Source organism: Ovis canadensis, chromosome 7 (assembly GCF_042477335.2).
Source record: "Ovis canadensis isolate MfBH-ARS-UI-01 breed Bighorn chromosome 7, ARS-UI_OviCan_v2, whole genome shotgun sequence".
NCBI classification, from domain to species: Eukaryota; Metazoa; Chordata; class Mammalia; order Artiodactyla; family Bovidae; genus Ovis; species Ovis canadensis.
In genome coordinates, this window is record NC_091251.1 from 22,176,700 (window position 1) to 22,198,346 (window position 21,647).

A 21,647-nucleotide genomic window follows, 5' to 3' on the forward strand; every position below is an offset into this window, starting at 1 on the left:
TTCCCCTCAAATATGGCCAATTTTGTGTGCAGTTAACAGGCTTCCCTGGTGTCTCAGAGGGTAAAGAGTCTGCCTGCAGAGTCTGCCTGCAATGTAAGAGATTTGGGTTTGATCGCTGGGTTGGGAAGATCTTCTGGAGAAGGGAATGGCTACTCATTCCAGTATTCTTGCCTGGGAAATCCCATGGGCAGAAGAACCTGGCAGGCTATAGTCCACAGGATCTCAAAGAGTCGGACATGACTTAAGCAGCTAACAGTATTAGTGAGAAGACACTAGACTCAAAGTTACACATTCCAATATATCCTTCTAGGAAAATGGAAAAAAATTACAGATGTCCCAACTGTCATAAATGACAATTTGACCTGAAAAGGACCATAAATGAACAATCACAAAAGACAGACAGAGAGAAAAAAACTCTTCTACTTACGAAAAACAATCAATTTTATTGGTAGTAAAAACAGTAAAATTTGAAATGACATACCATTCTCAATTCCCAAAGCGGCAAGATTTAAAGATCTGATCACCTCTAGGGTGTGCCAAGGTAATTACTCTCTTATAATGCCAATGAGAGCCCAACTTTCCTGGATAGATTTTACAAACTGAACTTATGTCTCTAAAAGGATAATCAACACCTTCAAAAAACAGAAAATGCCTTGATTGTCAAAAACAAAAGATTAAAATGATTTAAATATATACCCTAAGACAGAATATTCAACCATTGAAATTGTAGACAAACTTTTTATGATATGGGGAAATGCTCATAATATTAAACAAAAAAGTAACTGAATATAAAGTTGTATGCAGAGTAAGTGTTCAGTTATGTGAAGAAAAGAACGCACAAAAAGAAAACTTGGCCTTTACACTGGCAGTGGAGACACCCAAGGGAACTGGGGTTTTTTCCCTTCTTGCTTATACTTTGCTGTATGAACGTGGATTATTCTGATAATCAGGAGAAAAACACATATAAACATTCTCTGGCAATTCTAGTCCAACCACAAGGGCATAAGATGGCTGAGTCCCTTGGCTGTCCACCTGAAACTATTAATATCACAATACTGTTAACTGGCTATACTCCAATATAAAATACAAAGTTTTCCTTTAAAAAAAAAAGAGTTATGTATATTAAGGCTATTGCTTGGCTTCAAGAGTACACCAGTGTTCAAAAGCACAAGAAAGACTGGGATGTGACCTTCAAACAGATAAAACCCATCTTTGCTTTGAGTTGTGCATATGATATAAACATAGTAATACAAGCATAAAACAGACTATCAGAGCAGCTAGGTAAAAATGTAACGCATTTTGCCCAAGTGACTTTCTCTGTACCAAGTATTAGTCGCTTATGTCTGACTCTGTGTGAACCCATGGACTATACAGTCCATGGAATTCTCCAGGCCACAATACTGGAGTGGGTAGCCTTTCCCTTCACCAGGGGACCTTCCCACCCCAGGGATCAAACCCAGGTCTCCCGCATTGCAGGCGGATTCTTTGCCAGCTGAGCCACCAGGGAAGGCGTGTTATTTGCTCAGTTGTGTTCAACTCTTTGCAACCCCATGGACTATAGCCTGCCAGGCTCCTCTGTCCAGGAGATTTCCCAGGCAAGAATACTGGAGTGGGTTTCCTTCTCCAGAGGATCAAACCTGAATCTCTCATATCTCCTGCACTGGTAGACAGATTCTTTACCACTGAGCCACCGGGGAAGCCCGATGTGGGGTATAAGCGGCCACTAAATGGGCTACGCTGACCTTGAACAGTGACGAGGAGTCCGTGACCGCAGTTGGTCATCACACCAGTGGTCTGTGTCTTTCCAACCCACAGTCACTCCATGAATAGTAGGAGAAAAATGGACTGAATGGACTGTCAACTGAATAGGAAATGTAGCTTGAGAAAGAAGCAAGGAGAGAGAAACGAGGCACTGCACCAACAAGAGAGAAGTCGGCTCTTTCAGATTAGCCACACTAGATTTCCAAAGTGGATTTGCAGTCATATTTGCCTTCATGACCTGTGAGTTAATGACAGGAAGTGTCCATTTCCTAACACAACTTGGCTGTGCAAATAGTATAATTTGGACCCAAATCAGGTACATTTCCAAGTCCACCTGAGGTTGCCAATGAAGACTTTTTCACAGGCTGCCCTGGGCTGGTAACACGAGATACAGAGATCAGGGCCAGTCCCACCTTTCCAGGTTGCCTGGCCCCCCGGCCCTATGCCATCTGGTGACATGCTGCCCGTGGCTCAGGAGATGCTGGTGTCTCTAAGGACAGGTCCACTGGATGACTAGCGGTCCCCAATAGCATGCGAGCCCAAGAGAGAAAAAAGAGCACAAACACTTGGCTTTGGTTACTGAATCAACCCAAAATGAACTGTAGATTAAATCAATATTTAATTCAGAAGAAGTCAGCTTTTGTGAGAAAATCATGACAAAATTTCAGAGAGTGGAGAGGGTGCTTATGGGAGCAGCATCTTGGAACTTCAGAGCTGTGTTACTGCCTTCTTCAGTGGGAAGAATGGACTGCTGTGGCTTAACATGGGAAATGATAAAAATAAATACATAAAATGCGTGTGGCTACTATTTACCTGTATTAACAAGCTGCATAATATTTTACAGTGACAATGAGGAAGACGCGTCTGCACTATCCCAGAGTATGTTCATTCACCTGAGGCCAGTTCATCTCCTTCCTTTCAAGGAACAATTTAAAGAGTGGATCATTAAAGTAGAAAAGCTTTCTGCATAAGGATGGGATATTTCTTCTTGGATACAGAACAGACAAGAGAGGTACTGTTGGAACCAAAACAACTTACTAGAGGATTTGCAAATAGCCTTTTTCATAGACTTAGACACTTGATCAACAAAACTCTATGTTTATATTGTATGGCTGAGTCCCTCTGCTGTCTGCCTGAAAATATCACATTATTTACCAACTATACTCCAATATAAAATAAAAAGTTAAAAAAAAACTATATGTCTACTAACGTGAGACCTTTATTGTCCTTGTGGACCAGTTCCATCAGGTGGAGAACCAGAATTCCCTGTAGAATAATCCATCAGACAAAGAACCAGAATTCACAGGAAGACGGCCACATCAGCACAGAGAAGAGTTCCTTTCCACGTGGGGAAGCATGGATTCTTCCTTTTAACCCCTGGCTTCACCTCCTCTCCTCAGGGCAGATGAACTTCCTACTTCTCAAAAGAACTGAAGCCACCCTGTGAGAATTCTCTTAACATCTATTCCATGTAAATACTTCATTCTTAGCAATGGCAGCCCCACCCTCTCTGTGCCACAGAGTTGCCTAGTCTCTGCCCAGAGCTAATCCCATTCCCCTTCCCTCCACCCCCGCAACCCCCGCAACCCTCCAGACTGTGCTTCATCACTTAGCTACAGCTGGCTTAGTTGCTCCTCAGCATGTGAGATCTTAGTTCCCCCATCAGGGATCCCCTGCATTGCAAGGGGGATTCTTAACCAGTGGACCAGCAAGGAAGTCCCTCATGGTGCCTTCTCAATGTTCAACCTCACCTCTCTGCTTAAAAGAACTTTCCTGGCTCCCCAAATCATAAATGGGTTATATTCAGATGGTTACTGAACTTACCATGGTGATCATTTCATAATGTATTTAAAATGCGGTCCACCATGTTGTTTACATGAAACTAACAAGATATTGCACGCCAACTTTTTTTCAGTTAAAAAAAAAAAACCAGTAAAAGTCAAACAACAAAGTTGGTGAATATAATTTGATTCTCACCACTGGTATCTGAGAGTTCATGGTGTTCCACACTCTCGTCAGGACTAGCCATTATCAGACTTAAAATTTTTTGCTTATCAGGTAGTGAGTTTGTGTCTCATGGAGGGGTTTGTATTCGCACTCCTCACAAGGTTGAGCAAATTTTCATTTTACTGGTTTCTTGTGGTTCCTCTTCATGAAGTGTCTGTTGAAGTATTTCACCACCCTTCTCTACTCCTGGATTTTTGTTTCATTTGTCAGCCTATCCTCCTTATTAATTCACAGGCTTTCCTTATATAGTCTCTTTATGAGTAGGTTAGATATTTTATCTTTTCACTCTCTGTATAGCCTTTTGATAAAGTTCATCATTTTTAATGTAGTCAAAGTTATTGTTTCCTATGTGATTTATACTCTTTGTTTCTAGAGTAAGGATTATTCCCTACTTTGTGTAATGAGCATATTATTAAACAAACATATGTAAAAACACAGGTCATATTCCAAAAGTCCTTTATAAACTAGAAGCTATACTTAGGCCCACAATTATACCTCCATTTCACCAACATTTACTGTGTACATAACATGTGTCAGGCACTGTGCTGGGCCATCTCTAATGTACTGAAGTAGAGTTCCCTTCAGAGAATGTCACAGAATCAGTGCTACAGTCTAACCATCATTTATCCTCCACCCATCCAACAAACACTCACTCGGCACCTAGCATGCATCAGACATTGTACTGGGCACAGAGAGAGCAATGAAAGACTCAGACTAGCCCTCAGGAGGTTCATAGTCTACCCAGGGAAGCCGCTTTTCATAGAAAGGGAAGAATTCTTTCCTGCTGGGAAGAATGCTTAGGACTCTCCTTCAGACACACATGCTGTCTACAGCCAGACTTCTTACCGGAAAAAAAAGACAATTTGTCAACATGCGAGTAACAGAAATAGAGAAACTTCACTCAGTTTAAGTCTTCAGTGCATTTAATTACTTTGATTTACTTTTGTTAAATCTTGCAAACCAGTGTCTATTTATACTTTATCACTTTCTATTCAGAAAGCATACATTATGTCCAATCTACCCTCAGTAAGAAGAGAAGGCTTATTATAGCCTCTCTCACTAAGTCTTTTCCTTGTCTATTAACTGTTTGTGAGCTGCTGGCAGAAATGCATTCTCTTAATATATTCTAATATTGGAATTTAAAAACCTCAATGTCATAACAGTTAACCTCTGCATTAAAAGCTACCTTTCTTTAGCTGACGATTCTTCACAAAATTTGATAATGGTTTCTATCTAATATATAAATATCAATCCTGTTTAATTCTTGGAGAGAGTTTACAGTACTGGACAGTAAACTCTCCTTCACTTCTTTAGTCTGGCAAAGTATGAGGACAGCAAGGTACTCGCCGTGTGTATTAACCAGACGGGTGCCGGCGTCACAGATCAAGTAAATACAATGGAAAGACTTTAACAAGCAAAGTGGCTGGTGTCGTCGGCACTGACTAAGCAGGGACATGATCAGGGAAGTTTGGAAACCCCAGTCCAGTCCTACTGTGACACAGCCGGGGCTCAAACCCGGACCAGTACGACTCTGAATCTAACACCCTCCTCCCCCGCCTCTTAGAATACACTTCAGTGTCACCAAGAGCATAAACGTGAGACAGAGTATTGATCCCTTTAATTGCACTGTCTTCTCATGTTTCATGCAAAACTAGTACAACTAAACTTCAAGCCAGCACTCACTCCCTTTCTATTTCTGGTGCTACAGGACCAGGACAGTTAAGCTTCTGACATAGTTCCTGGCTAAATGTTTGTTGAAACTATCTAACGTTTGTGTTGGAATGCTTTCATTCATTTCTTTCAAATTCCTATTTATGTCTATTACTTTATTGAATAAGCGAGAAAAATGCCTTTTAGAAACGTCTTAAACTGGTACAGAAACAGAATTAAACATTCAGGTTTAGAGATGTCCAGTAAGTGAGGCAATCACTTTATCTGCTTGTTTAGAATGTTTCAGGGCTTCCCAGGGGGCTCAGTGGTAAAGAATCTGCCTGCCAAGCAGGAGACTCAGGTTCGATCCATGGATTGGGAAGACCCCCTGGAAAAGGAAATGGCTACCCACTCCACTTGCACTCATCTCACACGCTAGTAAAGTAATGCTCAAAATTCTCCAAGCTAGGCTTCAGCAATACGTAAACCAGGAAATTCCAGATGTTCAAGCTGGTTTTAGAAAAGGCAGAGGAACCAGAGATCAAATTGCCAACATCCGCTGGATCATCGAAAAGCAAGAGAGTTCCAGAAAAACATCTATTTCTGCTCTATTGACTATGCCAAAGCCTTTGACTGTGTGGATCACAATAAAATGTGGAAAATTCTGAAAAAGTTGGGAATTCCAGACCACCTGACCTGCCTCTTGAGAAAACTGTATACAGGTCAGGAAGCAACAGTTAGATCTGGTCATGGAACAACAGACTGGTTCCAAATAGGAAAAGGAGTATGTCAAAGCTATATATTTTCACCCTGCTTATTTAACTTATATGCAAAGTACATCATGAGGAACGCTGGGCTGGATGAAGCACAAGCTGGAATCAAGACTGCCAGGAGAAATGTCAATAACCTCAGATAGGCAGATGACACCACCCTTATGGCAGAAAGTGAAGAATAACTAAAGAGCCTCTTGATGAAAGTGAAAGAGGAGAGTGAAAAAGTTGGCTTAAAGCTCAACATTCAGGAAACTAAGATCATGGCATCTGGTCCCATCACTTCATGGCAAATAGACAGGGAAACAGTGGAAACAGTGAGAGACTATTTTTGGGGGCTCCAAAATCACTGCAGATGATGACTGCAGCCATGAAATTGAAAGATGCTTACTCTTTGGAAGGAAAATTATGACCAATCTAGATAGCATATAAAAAGCAGAGACATTACTTTGTCAACAAAGGTCCATCTAGTCAAGGCTATGGTTTTTCCAGTAGTCATGTATGGATGTGAGAGTTGGACTATAAAGAAATCTAAGCACCGAAGAATTGATACTTTTGAACTGTGGTGTTGGAGAAGACTCTTGAGAGTCCCTTGGACTGCAAGGAAATGCAACCAGTCCATTCTAAAGGAGATCAATCCTGGGTGTTCATTGGAAGGACTGATGCTGAAGCTGAAACTCCAATACTCTGGCTACCTGATGTGAAGAGCTGGCTCATTTGAAAAGACCCTGATACTGGGAAAGATTGAGGGCAGGAGGAGAAGGGGACGACAGAGGATGAGATGGCTGGATGGCATCACCAACTCAATGGACATGAGTTTGGGTGGACTCCAGGAGTTGGTGATGGACAGGGAGGCCTGGCATGCTGCAGTCCACTGTCCATGGGGTTGCAAAGAGTCGGACACGACTGAGTGACTGAACTGAATGGAACCCACTCCAGTATTCTTGCCTAGAGAATCCCACAGACAGAGAAGCCTGGTGGGCTATGGTCCATGGGGCCGCAAAGAGCTGGACACGACCGAGCAACTCAACGACAGCAGTGAGGAGAGAGTGCTGTTCGCTACAGGTAACTGAAAGCCACAGACTCCTCCCGGACGACAGTTCCTAAACTGACCTGGGGCACGACCAAATGTGACCCAGGGAACAAGGTATCAGCATCATGCGTGGAGCCAACAATCATCCAAGAAAGAGAATATTTAGCTGAAAAACAGCGTTTGGGTTCATATTCTGGCGGGTGGCTGTGTCTCCCTACCTCATTTCTTAAGAAGGCGGAGGGGAAAGACTACAGCCAAGACGTCTACACAGAGCCTCAGCCTGTATCACATAAGGTACAGATAACACATCTGCTAGGCGCCTTGTTTTTTCTTTCCAATTTTAAGTATTTAAAAAAATTCCTCTAAGCTTGTTACTTGGTAGACTATAAACAATATCTTAGAAGAAGAAGAAGAAGAAAAAAAAGCCACTTTCATAATCTGCAGTCTATTGGAAAACCTTGTACTTCACTTAATAAATGAGAAATTATCCAGTTCTTTCAAGGATCATCTGGAGCAGCGTTGTCCGATGGAATTATGTGAGCACGCTGTACATTATTTTGAAATTTTAGGTGCAACGTTAAAAAAAAAGGAATTAACTGCAATAATATTAACTCAAGATAAACAAAATATTATCATTTTCATATCTAATCGATATGAAAGTATTAAAATGCTGACATATTTTTTTCTAATACTTCAAAATATATATTTTGCACTACAGCACATCTCAGCTCAGGCACTAAATTTTCCTCAGAAGCACTTAATCTAGATTTGTAAAATTCACAGTTGAAAAGCAGACACCCCAGTTTTTCCCACAAATACATAAAAGCTTACCAATAACTGAATATCAGTTCTAAATTGTAAAAGAACGGAAATGAAATAAAATGAAAAATTCAGTGCCTCAGTCAACAGTAGCCATATTTCAAATGGCTCAACGGCCAGATGCAGCCACCACACAGGCCAATACAGGTCTAGAACTTTCTCTTTGCTTATCTGGTCAGTTCTAGTAAGAATTCCCCTGGACAAGGAAAGACCTGTTTACTTGTGAAGAAAATCCAGGAAGAACAAATCCCAACTTCGCTCCCTGCTTCTGAGCGAGTGAGTATCACATGGCAGGATGCAGTCACTCTCAGTCTATTCATGACAAAGATGATCCTCCCTGGTCTAGACTAGCTTTGCATGATGGAAAAGGCAGTCCAAGAAGCTGAGGTTCAAACTGGAGACATTTTAAAACCATGGGTAGTCTTCTGAGTCGGCCTCGCTGCCTCCCTTCTAAAAGGATCCCGGCAAAGTTATCGGCACATTTCTTGAGATTCACTAGGTACTCGTTCCGTACATCCTGCTCTACACACAATCATTTAATCTCACAGCAGTCCTAAGAGAGCCAGAGAGGGTGTTAATAATTTATTCAAGGTCATATACCTAATGATAAAGTGCAGATCTAGGATTCAAGCTCAGAAATTCTGACTAGATTGAAAAAAAAAAAAAAAAGCCTGCCATTAGAAACCCCCTCATTCCAACCATATACCCTGAGTTCCTACTTTTCAAAGGCTCTGCATAATTGTCCTGGAGTAGGCAGGGCAGAAGAGAGTGGGGATCAGCTTTCACTCTACCAGTGAGGCACGGGAGCTCTCTGGCAGAGCTGACCTCCCCACCCTCCATCCAAGACATCTGGTATTAGGAGCCAGGCACAGGGTACTTGCCATCTACTGTGTACCCACACACATTGCCATCTTTGCTGCGTTCAATCTTCCACACATGAAGAGATGAGAGTTCCATCAGGTAAAGAAGCCTGTCTTCGGTCACATGGCCAGCTTGCACCACAGTTGGAATTTTAAGCCAGATCTGTGTCCAGCCAAGGTAGAGTCTCAGCCTAGGGCCTCCTGATGTCAAGGCTCTCCCCAAACCACAAAGACTCTCTCTGCTTCAGAGGAACCTTCCACCAAGCTGATGTAACATGAGTCATTATAGGTAACAGAAGGCAGGATCAGATTTCTTTGTAATTCAGATGCTGTTAATCAGAGTGGTTGTTCTTATGTCCCCGATTTGGTAATATTTTATATATTTATACAGGATGAATCCATAATTCAAAAAACAAAAAGAGAGGTACACAGCAGGTTGGTTTTATCTGGTTAAATCTTCAGAGACGGGGAATTCAAGGGCATACATAACTTAGCTGTTGAAGGCACTGGCAGAATGGAATTGGCTTTTCCCCAGAGCTGGACTGAACAGGCCAGCCTGGCACTGATCCAGAGTGACAACTCACAGAGGGGTCTTAAATCATCATTGGAATACCTCGGAAACACGGAGCCACTTAAGTTGGGGGTACACTCGACTCCTTACATAATGGGCAAAATGGCAACCAGACCTGTTTTCACTCAAGGAGACAGTGCCTCTGAGTGGAAATAAACACTCCTCAGCGGCACAGGCCTGTCTCTGTTGAGAATATTCCCCTCGCAGAGCCACATGAGGAAAAGCAGGCCCCACACCAACTCCATGTCGCCTGGCTGGCAGGCCTCTGCAAACCTGGACCTGAGCAGTGCATGACACACAGTTACTATCACCCAACTTTTAAACAGGTTTCAGAACACCTGGTTCAGAACAGCACAGGTAATAAATCCCTTATTTTCAACATTCAGGGAGAAGTATGTATTTTTCATTAGTAGTCTTTGTTAATAGACAGTTTCTCCCACCCCCACCAAATAAACACAGAGCAGGTATTTAAAGATTATCAGCTTGATAAAATGCCAACAGGACACCCACCTGTCTTGGGTCAGCCCTGGCTTTCCCATGAGCAGGAACTTTTCTCAAATAATTCTGTAACTCATCAGAGCTTACAGTTTCCATTAAAGAAACAAAGAACCAGAAAAACAAGCCAAGCTCCCCCAGCTAACCCAGCCAGCAGTCCTTAGGGCAGTTTTAAGAACATTTGAGAAATCAGTACTTCAATTCATGATATTAACAGCAATTTTTCCTTCTCCAGAATCAAGAAAACTAAAAAGATAACCTTTCCACAAATGAGATGATATCTGTGAAAATACTCCGCAAATCCCCTGCACACAGTGGACCCTCCTGGGCAGGGTGTCAGTCAGTCCCATATACATACCAAGCACTGGCTCCTCGGCCTGAGTCCCACCCGGAAGTTCATAACAAGAGCAAGGACCCTTGAGCAGCAGTCTCCAACCTTTCTGGCACCAGGGACCAGTTTCATGGAAGACAATTTTTCCACGCACCAAGGTGGGTATGGGGGCGGGAATAGTTTCAGGATGATTCAGATGCATTGCATTTACTGTGCATTTTCTCCTGTTATTATGGCATCAGCTCCACCTCAGATCATCAGGCATTAGATCCCAGAGGTTGGGGACCTGCCCTGTAGGCCAGGTTGAACAGGCGTCTGCCCTCTGAGAACCAGACTACAGCAAAGTCTTTGAGGATGATTATTATTCCACTGTCTTGATTTCATTGAATGCATCTTGTGGGAGGTTACTCAGCCTCAGTATTGTTACTAATATTCTCTCAAAGTGATGTTTATGAGTTAAAATCTATAGAGTTAATAATAAATCACTTATTGTTAGTCAACTGTTTTCAACTTCTATTTAAGCAAATCCTCTACCCAAGCTGTCTTCAAGTGATACAACTGGGTAATTTGAATTAGCCATCTCTTCTTCCCCTTTCAGAGAGAAATGATAACAAAGGGTGAATGGTCCACAGAGAAGCTCAAAAAGAAAGACAACCTAAAGCCAGCTTTTCCCATTATAAAGAGCCCTGAAACTTGTTTATAAATGGTGACAGAATGAACCATGTCAGAGTGAAGTAAGGAATTTACAACATTAAACTTAATAGCATTTATGAAACTTTACAGAGTCCTTTACAACATTCGTGTGTGTCCATCAAAGTGGTGTATCTAGCAAAAAACAAAAATAAAAAAAACTAGGGCCCAAAAGTTTGAAACACTGTACCTCTTTCAAGAAGTAAGTTGCTACCCACCTGGAAAGGGCATCTGATTTCATTGACTCACCTATTATATCTGTAGAAATGCTGAGAAGTCTCAATGAGCAACTTCAGAAAAATGCCACCTGGAGAAACAAATCGAACACAGAATTACTTTTTATTTTAAACACACAAGGAAGACTTACCATGCAATTTTATCTCATTAAAATATGTGATGTTTCAAATATAGGTCCCCAGGATGCATATAAAGTTTTGCTTGTTATTACAAAGAAGCCACCCCTTCCTAAGAACTCTGATGCGCTAACACAAGATCCAAACCACTGGAGAACTAGAAAAGCTAAGAGGACGGTGAAGAAGGTCCATGAACACACGCTTTATGACATCCTTCACAACCTGCTGAAGGTATTTTATAAACAAGCACAAGAGGCCCAGACAATCCAGAAATGAATTATAGGATGACACAGAAAATTATAAATGAGGACTCTATCCTGGCAGCACTTTATATCCTTTTCGCTTACTCTGCTAACTTCTTTTAAACCTAAATTCACTAGGATGTCAATGACTGGAGAAATGGAAAAAGGGTCATTAAAACTCTAACACAGAAAATAGAAGAAGAATTTTTAATGATTAGTTTATCTCAGAATCAAGTATTCCTTTTGGTGTTCTCAAAGTCTTTAGGTAAACTTAGAAAATTATAAGCCCATTAGAACGATCATAAAATAGACCAAAATGTCGTTCAGCATTGCTTTGAAATATTAAACATAAGTGGAACAAATTTCTAACATAAAATGTCACAGTTGCCACTTGTTGGGAATTTATTGTACACCCAGGACTGTGTGGCACCAGATTCTAACCTTTGCAGACAGAGAGCAGGTCCATTAACACATGATGAAAGTAGCAGAGAAGTCTCCCTGGTTTCACAGAGAAGCAGGGCTTCCAAATCACACTCTTTTCTCTCTGCCACGTGGTCCCTTGAAAGCACCCCTTCTCTCTATGTAGTCTATTCATCACCTCCCCAAATAGAAATCTGGCATACCTTAATGTAAAAGCCTGGAAAAGAAACTGACTAGCAGATAAAACTAACCTGTGCTTTATGTATGTTTAAAAATGTTTACCCTAATCATGCCATGTAGGACTATAACATAATACAGCATCTGAGTAAAAGCTCACGTCCAGATAACAGGTTAACAGATGCAGCATCAACACTAACCCAGACTGGATCTGAGGTTGGAGAGCCAGCACGGGACTCAAAGGCTCCTCAGTCTAAAGAAACCATTTTAGCTCAGTTATAAACTTGAAGATACTTAATAATACTCCTTGGGTTTCAGTTAAGAAAAATACACACATAAAAGAATTCTGAACTCATAAGGTCTTTTGTTATATAATAGCTTAGGGGAGTTATGATTTCTTTAAAAGGTTCTTTATAAGTTAGTTACTAGTTAAATTCCAAGCATTTCCCACAGTTTAATTTTACCCCTTCAGGGAACATCATGGGAAGTCATGATCAGTGTTTTCACCTGGAAATAGCTTCTGTGAAATAAGCCACTAGGATTATTATGAATGGGTCTGTTAGAAATGAAGTTCTTGATCAATGTTTCATTATCTCTAAAAGCGAAATGGGTTACAAAAATACCTGAATTAGGACACTTTCCCATCAAAGATAACATTTAAAAGTCTCTTTTGTAGAGATTTTTACACAAGCAAAGCTCTGGGCAGTTAAGACAGAACTCTGGAGGCCCTAACAGCCACAGAGAAAGCAGAGTTGAGCCTGCGTGCTCAGTCGCATCGGACGCTTTATGACACCCTGGAAGGTAGCCCACCAGGCTCCTCTGTCCAAGGGGATTCTCTGGGCAGGAACTCTAGACTGGGTTGCCAGGCCCTCCTCGAGGCATCTTCCCCACCCAGAGGTCGAACCCGAGACTCTTACGTCTCCTGCATTGGTAGGAAGGTTTTTACTACTAGCGCCCCTAAAACCATCCCAATCCCCACTTAAAGTTTTCCAAACTTACACCGCAAAGAAAAAAACACCTCCAGTAATGTATCAGTTCAGTTCAGTCACTCAGTCGCGTCCGACTCTTTGCAAACCCATGGACTGCAGCCCGCCAGGCCTCCCTGTCCATCACCAACTCCCAGAGCTTACTCAGACTCATGCTCATCGAGTTAGTGATGCCATCCCACCATCTCATCCTCTGTCGCCCCCTTCTCCTCCCGCCTTCAATCATTCCCAGCATCAGGGCTTTTTCGGTAATACATAAATCTGGCCTGAGGTCCAGAGAAGTAAGGTATTTGGGAGTAAGCTTTCAATATCATGATAAGGCTTTTCTGACAACCAAGTCACATCTTATGAAATTACCAAAGTGATAAGAAAGATAAACGATGCCAATTCTGTTACTAGATTTGCTTGGTAAACAAGATGTTACAGTTTATTTTTATTTTTTGATGCTATAAAAAAACACAGTAGACTAAAAAATGTTATATCACAGAGCCCTCAAAAGTTCATAAAATATTTAATGTGTTAGACATTAGCTGTCAGGCACTGCTCTATTGTACTTCATGGAAATTAACTCATTTATTTCTCACAAAAACTCTAAAGTAGATACTAACCAATGCTCTTTTAAAAGATGAAGCAGACAAAGAGAAGTTTAAAGAATTTTCCAAGAGTTACATGGCGTATAGAAGTGAATATTTGAATCCACATACATTATCATATCTAATAGCAATATAATATAGGCAGTGCAGAAAATTTTAGTCCCACTTTAAACCTGAGGGAAACTAATTCTGCAGAGTAATGACTGACTTCCTCAAAGTCACACTGCTCATCAGTAAGTCCACTTGCAGATTAATAGTCCACTGAGCTATTTCAATTATTCCTAGCCCAATAAATGCAGGTATTATTCTTCTAGCAATAATTCCAAAGAAAGAAAAAATTAAACCACTATATTTTTGCACATGAAGGAGTTAAAAGCTCTTGTTTCCCATTCATCCCCATTTGGTCCCCTGCCCTTTGGTTCCACTTCCGGAGATCAGGAGGAGAAACAATAGCTGCCTTCAGAGCTGGAGCCAGCACCCACGTGACAGGCCCCAGCTCTTATTTATTGAATTGAATTGCCAAAAACAGGAAGCTGAGTTTAAGACCCCTTCTCAGTTATACATTTCTACAACTGGACATGTGCACTGATTTGAACTGTTTCGTGTTACTCTGTAAAACTAGAACCAAGAAGTGTAAATTATCTTGGAAGTTAGGAGGCAGGGTTTCAGCTTAACTGAAGAAACAATGTCATCAGAAACAGCTGTCCCAGAGAGGTCCAGGCTGTCCCTGGGTGGGTGAAGAGGCAGCTGCTTGTGAGCACAGATACCCATAGAAGGGAAAGCCTCAGTAACTGTCCTTGGCAGAAAGAGGCATTTCAGGGACCCTGCGCGAGTTCACAAAACCCATCCTTGGCGAGAACGGGGCTCCCACAGCAGAGCACTGCGTAAGTTACAGGACACTTTGCAATTCATTTGCTCACTTGATCCACAGTAGGAGTAGAGGTCGCTGGAGTTGGGGTGGGAGCAGACCTTATTTATCATCCCCACTTTACACAGTAGGAATCTGAACAACTTAAGTTGAACCACACAGTAAATGCTAGAATCTGGGCTCCAACCTAGGACCTGTGACTGCCAAGTCCAGTGTCTTTCCAACCAAGAAACATTGCAACAACCGAGACACGATGCTTTTAAACCCTCATACTTAATTTATCAAGGACAGGAGCGATGATGGCCCCAAAGATGTGAAGCCTGGAGGGGAATCCTAAAGCAGATTAGCTGACAGCAAAATATGCTAAAGCGAAGCCGCTCAGTCGTGTCCGACTCTTTGCGACTCCATGGACCGTAGCCTATCAGGCTCCTCCGTCCATGGGATTTTCCAGGCAAGAGTGCTGGAGTGGATTGCCATTTCCTTCTCCAGGGGATCTTCCTGACCCAGGAATCGAACCCAGGTCTCCGCATTGCAGGCAGACACTTTACCATCTAAACCACCGATTTCACAAAGCATCCCTCCTAGCTCACTAAAGAAGTTCTCTGTATTTTTGGTAGACACACTTCTCTGAGGCTCTGCTTCCATGTGTCAGCTAAAGGAATTGTCTAAATCCTACTTCACTGTGCTATGATGATATAATACATGCTTGGGGAATTTGGTTCACATTTTAAGGAAAGTTGCTGGCAGCGTAGTAAACACAAAGAGCAGTGTCCAGTTTCTGTGTTCAAAGTATAAACTGTCACTCAAAGACTAGGCTGATACTTTTTTTTTTAAAAAAGTCAATGAAATGCACTGACTATTCTGACAACAGGTCTGAGATAACCTCACACTTGGGTCTGACAACAGGAATTTAACAGAAATGGGTCAGCCGTTGAAGGACTGCTGAACGTATAAGGTTTTCCAAGAAAGATGTAAGAGTGTCAAATTTCATAACCTGTCTACCAAGTAGAGAGGGTGGCAGATTGCCAAAGGCTGGACTGTGTTAAATCATGTGAAATGCTGGGAACCTGAACCTCTACAATGCCTGCCCCATCACTCAGCCACACAGGGAATGACTGAAGTTCAAGTTTTCAAAGACCTCACAGACTGTAAGCCAAATGTTCATCACAGAAGCTTCCTTTTACTCTTAAGGAAGGAGAAATGACTCAATTCAAATGTCGTGACATCAACATGAAGCTCTTAAAGGGTAAGGTTTAAAATATCTGGGTAGCACAAAATAGCCTACCAAGGAGCCGGCAACCAGTGAGACTCAATGAGACTGCCTCTGAACACGACAGGTTTGCGCACCAAGCCTGCTATTACTACGCACGCAGAGCCAGGCTATGCCCATTCACGTGACTGTCGGTCATTCCCCAACATTCAGTTATAAATCTACCATACCTTGTGAATAAAATTAACTCTAGCTTACTGGGATTTTATCTCCTACACTGAGCATAGCACAAGGCAGGGGGCACATTTCAGGAATGTTTACTGTGTAAACCAATGGATGATTGCATTAGGAAAATGTCCCAAAGATCATCAGAAAAAGGATACGGGGAAGACAGAACACTGGGTTTATAGGATGGAGAAGGTGATCAGGCAGAGGGGACAGCAGGATTCCAGAAGGTGGAGAAAGCCCCAGAGGCACCAGAGGACACAGAGGGCATGGAAGAACAGGGGGTGATGGTCACACTGGCCTCACAGGGCGGTCCTCGGTGGGCACATTTTCAACACACCAGCTGTCTGCATCGCAGCACTGTTTACAACAGCTAGGACACAGAAGCAACCTAGAGGGCCATCGACAGATGAATGGATAAAGAAGTTGCGGTACCTGTACACAATGGAGTATTACTCAGCCATTAAAAGGAATTCATTCGACTCAGTTCTAATGAGGTGGATGAACCTAGAGCCTATTATACACAGTGAAGCAAGAAAGAGAAAGACAAATATCATATATTAATGCATATATGTGGAGATATATATATATATTCCAGGACTGATATATATATATATATATATACACACATATATATCTTTGCAGGGCAGCAATGGAGACTCAGATATAGAATACAGACTTGTGGACACAGGAAGGGAAGGAGAGGGTGGGATGAACTGAGAGGGTGGCACGGAAACATATACATTACCATACGTAAAATTAGACAGCCAGTGGAAATTTGCTGTGTGACGCAGGGAGCTCAATCAGGTGCTCTGTGAAAACCCAGAGGGGTGGGATGGGGTGGGAGATGGGAGGGAGTTTCAAGAGGGAGGGGTCAGACAAACGCCTACGGCTGATCTCTGTTAATGTATGGTAGAAACCAACACAGATATTCTAAAGCAATTATCCTCCAATTAAAAGCAGAAAAAAAAAATCAGTGTCTGGACCAACCTCCATGAATGTCTTCTGTCCTGGAATATCCTTAGAATACAGGTGGTGGAGGAGGGTGTGCATAATTAAAGAGCCCCTTAATTCTGAAAAACTCTCCTCTGAGTGACAACTACTCTTAATATTCTTGTTTAATTTTTAAACTTGCATATAGGCATATGATCATTTTGCAAGAGAAAAGCAGCTGTGAATATAGTCAGGCATTGGCAATGAGCAAACCTCATCAAATACCCCCAACAACCACTTGCTCAAGAACAGATCATTTCAGACTGACAGATCCAGGTCATCACAGGTGGGCAGGTGAGCACAGCACGCCCAGGGCACATGCCAGGCCAAAAGGCAGCCCATGACGAACTTGGACTATCAGTGCTGACAAGCCCTTTCTGTTTGACATTTCTTAGCAGCCTGCATTCCAAATCTGGGCATAAGCCTTAAGTAATAACAGACTAGTGTTCTGAAAAACAGATGCCAAGATTTAAACTCAAAATAAAGAAAGTCTACTCATTCAAAAGCTTTCCAAAGAGGGTAATATGGACTCACACAGGCCAAGGCGTGTGTACAGCAAGTAAAGACACTGCTCCAAGGCTGGCCTTCAATGATAAACCCTGTGAAGTCCAGGAATGAGCCTGTTTGACCTGAGGAATGCTTCTCAAAAATCCTCACGTGGCATCGCCATCACAGAAGTGAAGGTCATTGAGGGGTAGGGCTGATACACCATCAGAACAGGCCAGCTCACCATTCTGGAAATGCCTTTCCTTTAAAGGATTTGTGATTACCCAAAAACACAGGAAAGAAATCAGAGAAAAGGAGACTGTCTCTAAGCAAAACAGCTCTACTGATAGGATAGTTTGCTTTTGAAAACCCAGCTTAAATACTTACCCTTTTCATTATCTTACACGTGCACGGAAGCATTTACCTGTCCATTATTTTATCCACTCTCCACCCAGAAATTACTGGGCACCTGGGGAGGCATCTGCCAGGCACTGAAGGGACCAAAACGAGGCTGTATTTGCTACTTTCCAGGAAAGGACTTCCTCTCATGTGCTGCTAGTAACCGTCTGCCTAGATGCCCTGGCACTGTGCCCCCAAGACCCTGCAGGAAGGGCTGGTGCGCCCCCAAGACCCTGAATGCAGGAAGGGCTGGGAACTGTGGCTTACACCACAATGTACGTGGGTCACTGCTGGCATTAGTACCTGAAGCTTCCGCCTTCAGAATCAAAGGCTTTGAGCTTTGCCAAACCTTGGACCTTAGTGAGCAGGTAACGGGATTTTGGTGGTGCAGAGACAATGAAAAGGATCTTCATTTACCCCACAGACAGGGACACCAGGGCAGGAGTGAGGACCCCCTCTGAATGAAGGCTGGAGGACAAAGTCACTTCAAACATTAACTGAATGAAAACTGTACAACACAGCTTTCATCAGTTTCAGGGACAAACATTTCGAGAAATCTGTAAAAATCCATATCACAACAAAGCAAAGGGGACATGAACCTTTGATAAAATATTCTTTAGGAAGCTTATGATGGCACTAAATCTCACACAGTAACATACAGTATAACATCAATAAAAGTCAATCCTAACACTGATCAGCCCTGGGTATTCTTTGGAAGGAATGATGCTAAAGCTGAAACTCCAGTACTTTGGCCACCTCATGCAAAGAGTTGACTCATTGGAAAAGACTCTGATGCTGGGAGGGATTGGGGGCAGGAGGAGAAGGGGACAACAGAGGATGAGATGGCTGGATGGCATCACTGACTCGATGGACGTGAGTCTGAGTGAACTCCGGGAGTTGGTGATGGACAGGGAGGCCTGGCGTGCTGCAATTCATGGGGTCGCAAAGAGTCGGACACGACTGAGCGACTGAACTGAACACTCCTCGGCAGAGGAGCCATGTAACGAGGCCTGCTTATGACAACCACCAGCCCCCAAGGAAGAAGGAAGCCCAGCAGCTGCACTCCAGGGAGGGATGGAAGGAAGCACGCTGACGATCTGAGCTCGTCAACCAGCTCTGCTTACCTGAGCAGGCGAACCTGCGTGCCACAGAGAAATGCAAAGATTTGGTATTAAAGAATAAAAACGATTACATATACCAGAATTCTTGTCATGGAATCACTGTATAAAGTCTTCCAAACAAAACTTAAAGTGGGAGGTGGCGGAAACCTGCCCTGACAAATTAGAGCAAAGCAAGGCAAACACAGTAAAACCAAAATAATGCCAAAGCTGCATATGGAGACACCAGATCGTTCCAGCAGGGTCCCCCCGCACATTCATCCCGTTCCCAGTGAGTGTCCAGGACCAGGGTGACCCCAGAGCCCATGTCCCTTCACTTAAGAGAGACAACCTGTCCTTCCTCCCAGACAGCTTCACCCTGGGTCAGAAGCAAAGGTCAGCCCCGCCTCCCTTCCCTCGAGCTTCCAGGCGTCACCAGGTCCCTTCCTGGGGGCACGACACAGCAGAGTTTATTCCCAAAACACATAATGACTGATCTTCCAGTGAAGCTGTCAGAGGCTTCTGCAATAGCCTCAGATAGCGAATGCTTGCTGAAGCTGTCTTTAAAAATCAGAAAAGGACACCGGATAAGGGGGATATAGGGAAGGAACATTCTTGGTGCGGGGTTACCTGGGAAAGGGGGAAAGGGGAAAACCCAAGATTCTTTCTCCCTTTTATTCTTAGGACAGCATTCAAGGTCAGATTAACGAATTTATCCTCTTAGAACACACACCTATTTCCAGGTCACCTGTCCTAAGTTTGCTGACCACTCCCCATCACAAGTCACAGTGCTGTGCTCCCCTTCTTGGTGGGCTGGTTTGACCCCAAATCTGATGCTATGTCTTCCAAATCAGTCCCTGTTTACCCCTATATGCCCCCATCCCCCAACTCCACACGTGGAACTCCGCTCAAGACCGACCTCAAGTGTAAATCTTTTGCGAGACCAACTCTAAACATACTCTTGCCTTTGCCTTCTTCCCATCTGCTTCTTCTCAGAGTCCATGCAGACTTCTAGGCATGACTGTGCCACACCCAGCACACTGGGTAATAATCATTTCCTTATCTGTTCCCAGGTCCACGTACATCTATCTGCTGGCTAACAGTTACAAGCTACGGCTCGGGCAACATTAAAAAAAACGGTTATGACTCAGTCCTTGAGTAGCCAGGATTAACAAAGGGTGAGTCAGGCCTGCCTCCGGATCACAGATACGCATATGGCTTATCCCCTCACTTCAGTCAAGTCTCTGTGTAAATACCACCTCCTTCCCTGACCAGGCTTGCTGAAGAGTACAACACACATCCCGTGGTCTCCAAAACCCTCACCCTGCTGTATTTCTCTCCAGGTGTCTCACCACTGCCTGACAGCCATCCATACAAAAGGATGAATGGGTAGATACAGACACGTCTAGATAAATAGGTATTGCTGCTGTTCAGTCGACTGGTCGTGTCCGACCCCTTATGACCCCATGGACTGCAGCATGCCACGCCTCTCTGTCCCTCATGATCTTCTGAAGTTTGACCAAGTTCATGCCAATTATTGGTGATGCCATCCAGCCATCTCATCCTTTGATTGCCCTCTTCTTCTGCCCACAATCTTTCCCAGCATCAGGGACTTTTCCAATGAGTCATCTATTCACATCAGATGACCAAAATACTGGATTTTGAGCTTCAGTATCAGTCTTTCCAATGAGTATTCAGGGTTGATGTCCCTTAAGATTGACTGGTTTGATCTCCTTGCCATCCAAGAGACTTTCAGGAGTCTTCTCCAGCACCACAGTTCAAAGGCATCAATTCTTTGGTGCTCTGCCTTCTTTATGGCCCAACTCTCTCAACTGTACGTGACCACTGGGAAGACCACTGCCTTGACTATACGACATTTGTCGGCAGAGAAATGTCTCTGCTTTTTAAAACACTGTCTAGGTTTGTCATAGATTTCCTTCCAGGAAGCAACTGTCTTCTGATTTCACGGCTGCAGTCACCATCCGCAGTGATTTGAGAGCCCAAGGAGAGGAAATCTGTCCCTACTTCCGCCTTTTCCCCCTCTATCTGCCATGCAGTAATGGGGCTGGATGCCATGATCTTAGTTTTTCTAAAATTTAGTTTCAAGCTGGCTCTTTCACTCTTTAGTTCCTCTTTGCTTTCTGCCATTAGAGTGGTATCAGCCACATATCTGAGGTTCTTGACGTTTCTCCCGATAGATAGGTACAGATATAGTTTTTTATTGTTTTAAGTTAGTTGTTTGTCCACTAAAGTGCAAGCTCCATTAAAGCAAAACCTTGAAAAAGCTTGAGTCTGTGCTACATGGACACTTAATATCTGGACTAGCACCTGAGACCGAGTGATTTAGTGTCGGTTGATGACACACGTAGAGGAAGATGGTAATGTCTGGATCAAGACAAGAAACTCAGGGGGAAGAGGAGATCACACGAGGGTCGCCTCCATCTGCTCCTTGAGGCTTGTCAAGTCTGAAGTATAGCTGTCCCTCTGTATTGGCAGGTTTTAACCCAAGGCTGGTTGAATCTGTGGATGCAAAACACAGGGGTATGGAGGGCCAACCGTAACTGGTTAGGTGGCCGATTAGGGGGGATGCCAGGAGGCAAAGTGCAGGAAC

General features: G+C 43.1%; 1 protein-coding gene across 1 annotated transcript in view; it reads right to left on the bottom strand.

Annotated features, from left to right (window-relative positions):
* The window catches only part of LHFPL2 (LHFPL tetraspan subfamily member 2), a 170,014-nt gene that overhangs the window by 76,596 nt on the left and 71,771 nt on the right, over positions 1-21,647 (bottom strand). The window contains exon 2 of the mRNA XM_069595370.1: positions 11,237-11,294. The gene's annotated coding sequence lies outside the window, so the exon portion shown is untranslated. The remainder of the gene's footprint in view (positions 1-11,236; positions 11,295-21,647) is intronic.